Here is a 5,000-nt window from a genome sequence, read left to right as displayed (position 1 = left end):
GGCCGATGAGAAGGGACCGCGAGACCGTCAAATACCGAGAGACTTGGCCGGGCCAAGCCCGCAACCGCAGCTTCTGCTCGCGCCACCCCAGGGAGCCGTTGCCCGATTCAGGGACTTGGTCTGGGTTCTAGGGCAGCATCCGCCGCGTGCACGGGCTGGAGCTCGGCTCCCTTTTTTTGCATGCAAGCCAACCGATCGAGGCCATGGGCGCCTGCCGGTCACCGGAGCAACCAGTCGCCGGACAAAAATCGCCGGAAGGCATGCACGCCCTGTATTTTGTTCGAGGGACGTTGGCCGGGGTGCACGCAATGGGAGGCCCATCGCGCACACCTACTCCCCCCGTGGGGGGGGGAGAGGGGGTGCCGGACCACCACCCCCTAAAGAGCATTAGAGATTTTACAGATATGCTACCAGTAGACGTTAAAATGTCTGAAACGGGGACACTTTTTCCAAACAAGCAAATCCCACACCGAGGGTGCGCAGGTGCCGATGGTGGTCGAGGCATGTGCCCGCAACAAGGGCCAACGTGAGCCGATGGTGGTCGAGGCAACCGCCCGCACCAGCTCGAGGCATGTGCCCACACCAAGGCCCGGCATGTATCGATGGTGTTCGACGTAGGGGCAATCTTCTGCTGATGGTGGTCGAGGCAAGAGCCCGCACCAAGGGCCAGCGTGTGCCCATGGTGCTCGAGGCAACCGTCCGCACCAGGGCCCAGCGTGTGCCGATGGTGGTCGAGGCAACCGCCCGCACCAGGGCCCAGCGTGTGCCGATGGTGCTCGAGGCAACCGCCCGCACCAAGGGCCGGCTTGTGCCGATGGTGGTCGAGGCAACCGCTAGCACCAGGGCCCAGCGTGTGCCGATGGTGGTCGAGGCAACCGCCCGCACCAGGGCCCAGCGTGTGCCGATGGTGGTCGAGGCAAGCGCCCGCACCAGGGCCCAGCGTGTGCCGATGGTGGTCGAGGCAAGCGCCCTCACCAAGGCCGAGCGTGTGCCGATGGTGGTCGAGGCAACCGCCCGCACCAGGGCCCAGCGTGTGCCGATGGTGGTCGAGGCAAGCGCCCGCACCAAGGCCGAGCGTGTGCCGATGGTGGTCGAGGCAAGCGCCCGCACCAGGGCCCAGCGTGTGCCGATGGTGGTCGAGGCAAGCGCCCTCACCAAGGCCGAGCGTGTGCCGATGGTGGTCGAGGCAACCGGCCGCACCAAGGGCCGGCGTGTGCCGATGGTGTTCGAGGCAACCGCCCGCACCAGGGCCCAGCGTGTGCCGATGGTGGTCGAGCCAGGAGCCCGCACCAAGGGCCGGCTTGTGCCGATGCTGTTCGGGGCAACCGCCCGCACCAGGGCCCAGCGTGTGCCGATGGTGCTGGGGGCAAGCGCCCGCCCCAGGGCCCAGCGTGTGCCGATGGTTATCGGGGCAACCGGCCGCACCAGGGCCCAGGGTCTACCGATGGTGCTCGAGGCAACCGCCCGCACCAAGGCTCAGCATGTGCCGATTGTGATCGAGGCAACAACCCACACCAGGGCCCAGCTTGTGCCGATGGCGGTCGAGGCAAGTGCCCGTACCGAAGGGCAGCCTATGCCGATGATGGTCGATGCATGTGCCATCACCATGCGTCATCATGTGCCATTGATGGTCGAGGCCTTGGCCGAAGTTCGATTTTGAGCCACGGTGCCCATGCTTGGCTCCAGCATGTGCTGGTGCCGCATTTTTTTCACTCGGGACAGCATCGCCGGAGCATCGCCGGAGCATCGCCGGAGTACCGCCGGAGTACCGCCGGAGAACCTGACCGGCGGCATTGGGGTTCCGGCGATTGGGAGGGGGGCCGGGGGGGTGTGCGCACATGATGTGCGATTGGTGCTGGTACTTGGCCTTGTGTTGGCCCCCTATCCCTCATCAAACCTCTGAGAATTCACACCCCCTTAAAGAGCATTTGAGATTTTACAGGTTTGCTACCAGTAGCCGTTAAAGTGTCTGAAATGGGGACACTTTTTTCAAACGGTCACAAAATCTTCTCTACTTCGAGTTTTTAGCTGAATTTTTTTGTGCATGCCAACAAAAATAGAAGGATCATGCCTACAAAATTTGGGGCCAAAAATCCTTATAAAAAAATTTTAAAAAATCCCGAACCACAAAAAGTTTCGAAAATCGTGAAAAATAGAAAACGAGTCATCTTCCAACGAAACTTCACGTGAAGGCTTAGGGGACCATTGTATGAATTTACAAGCCATAAAAATGGCATTGGCACGGCAGAAATTTGAAGATGTGCCTAAACCCACCAGGGCCCAGCGTGTGCCGATGGTGCTCGAGGCAACCGCCCGCACCAGGGCCCAGCGTGTGCCGATGGTGCTCGAGGCAAGCGCCCGCACCAGGGCCCAGCGTGTGCCGATGGTGGTCGAGGCAACCGCCCGCACCAGGGCCGATAGTGTGCCGATGGTGCTCGAGGCAACCTGTCGCACCAGGGCCCAGCGTGTGCCGATGGTGATCGAGGCAACCTGCCGCACCAGGGCCCAGCGTGTGCCGATGGTGGTCGAGGCAAGCGCCCGCACCAGCGCCCAGCGTGTGCCGATGGTGCTCGAGGCAACCGACCGCACCAGGGCCCAGCGTGTGCCGATGGTGCTCGAGGCAACCTGCCGCACCAGGGCCCAGCGTGTGCCGATGGTGCTCGAGGCAAGCGCCCGCACCAGGGCCCAGCGTGTGCCGATGGTGGTCGAGGCAAGCGCCCGCACCAGGGCCCAGCGTGTGCCGATGGTGGTCGAGGCAACCGCCCGCACCAGGGCCCAGCGTGTGCCGATGGTGCTCGAGGCAACCTGCCGCACCAGGGCCGAGCGTGTGCCGATGGTGGTCGAGGCAAGCGCCCGCACCAGGGCCCAGCGTGTGCCGATGGTGGTCGAGGCAACCTGCCGCACCAGGGCCCAGCGTGTGCCGATGGTGCTCGAGGCAACCGACCGCACCAGGGCCGAGCGTGTGCCGATGGTGCTCGAGGCAAGCGCCCGCAGATGGTGCTCGAGGCAAGCGCCCGCACCAGGGCCCAGCGTGTGCCGATGGTGCTCGAGGCAACCGACCGCACCAGGGCCGAGCGTGTGCCGATGGTGGTCGAGGCAAGCGCCCGCACCAGGGCCCAGCGTGTGCCGATGGTGGTCGAGGCAACCGACCGCACCAGGGCCCAGCGTGTGCCGATGGTGCTCGAGGCAAGCGCCCGCACCAGGGCCCAGCGTGTGCCGATGGTGCTCGAGGCAACCTGCCGCACCAGGGCCCAGCGTGTGCCGATGGTGCTCGAGGCAACCTGCCGCACCAGGGCCCAGCGTGTGCCGATGGTGGTCGAGGCAAGCGCCCGCACCAGGGCCCAGCGTGTGCCGATGGTGGTCGAGGCAACCGCCCGCACCAGGGCCCAGCGTGTGCCGATGGTGGTCGAGGCAACCTGCCGCACCAGGGCCCAGCGTGTGCCGATGGTGCTCGAGGCAACCGACCGCACCAGGGCCCAGCGTGTGCCGATGGTGGTCGAGGCAAGCGCCCGCACCAGGGCCCAGCGTGTGCCGATGGTGGTCGAGGCTGCCGATGGTGGTCGAGGCAACCTGCCGCACCAGGGCCCAACGTGTGCCGATGGTGCTCGAGGCAACCGACCGCACCAGGGCCGAGCGTGTGCCGATGGTGCTCGAGGCAAGCTGCCGCACCAGGGCCCAGCGTGTGCCGATGGTGGTCGAGGCAAGCGCCCGCACCAGGGCCCAGCGTGTGCCGATGGTGATCGAGGCAACCGACCGCACCAGGGCCCAACGTGTGCCGATGGTGCTCGAGGCAACCTGCCGCACCAGGGCCCAGCGTGTGCCGATGGTGCTCGAGGCAACCTGCCGCACCAGGGCCCAGCGTGTGCCGATGGTGGTCGAGGCAAGCGCCCGCACCAGGGCCCAGCGTGTGCCGATGGTGGTCGAGGCAACCGACCGCACCAGGGCCCAGCGTGTGCCGATGGTGCTCGAGGCAACCTGCCGCACCAGGGCCCAGCGTGTGCCGATGGTGGTCGAGGCAAGCGCCCGCACCAGGGCCCAGCGTGTGCCGATGGTGGTCGAGGCAAGCGCCCGCACCAGGGCCCAGCGTGTGCCGATGGTGGTCGAGGCAACCGCCCGCACCAGGGCCCAGCGTGTGCCGATGGTGGTCGAGGCAACCTGCCGCACCAGGGCCCAGCGTGTGCCGATGGTGCTCGAGGCAACCGACCGCACCAGGGCGGAGCGTGTGCCGATGGTGGTCGAGGCAAGCGCCCGCACCAGGGCCCAGCGTGTGCCGATGGTGGTCGAGGCTGCCGATGGTGGTCGAGGCAACCTGGCGCACCAGGGCCCAGCGTGTGCCGATGGTGCTCGAGGCAACCGACCGCACCAGGGCCGAGCGTGTGCCGATGGTGCTCGAGGCAAGCTGCCGCACCAGGGCCCAGCGTGTGCCGATGGTGGTCGAGGCAACCGCCCGCACCAGGGCCCAGCGTGTGCCGATGGTGATCGAGGCAACCGACCGCACCAGGGCCCAGCGTGTGCCGATGGTGCTCGAGGCAACCTGCCGCACCAGGGCCCAGCGTGTGCCGATGGTGGTCGAGGCAAGCGCCCGCACCAGGGCCCAGCGTGTGCCGATGGTGCTCGAGGCAACCGACCGCACCAGGGCCCAGCGTGTGCCGATGGTGCTCGAGGCAACCTGCCGCACCAGGGCCCAGCGTGTGCCGATGGTGGTCGAGGCAAGCGCCCGCACCAGGGCCCAGCGTGTGCCGATGGTGGTCGAGGCAAGCGCCCGCACCAGGGCCCAGCGTGTGCCGATGGTGCTCGAGGCAACCGACCGCACCAGGGCCGAGCGTGTGCCGATGGTGGTCGAGGCAAGCGCCCGCACCAGGGCCCAGCGTGTGCCGATTGTGGTCGAGGTAACCTGCCGCACCAGGGCCCAGCGTGTGCCGATGGTGCTCGAGGCAACCGACCGCACCAGGGCCGAGCGTGTGCCGATGGTGGTCGAGGCAAGCGCCCGCACCAGGGCC

The sequence above is a fragment of the Durio zibethinus genome, unplaced genomic scaffold (assembly GCF_047325235.1).
Source record: "Durio zibethinus cultivar Kanyao isolate XHJ-2024 unplaced genomic scaffold, ASM4732523v1 HiC_scaffold_3, whole genome shotgun sequence".
In the NCBI taxonomy this organism is placed as follows: Eukaryota; Viridiplantae; Streptophyta; class Magnoliopsida; order Malvales; family Malvaceae; genus Durio; species Durio zibethinus.
Note: the sequence above shows the minus strand (reverse complement) of the source record.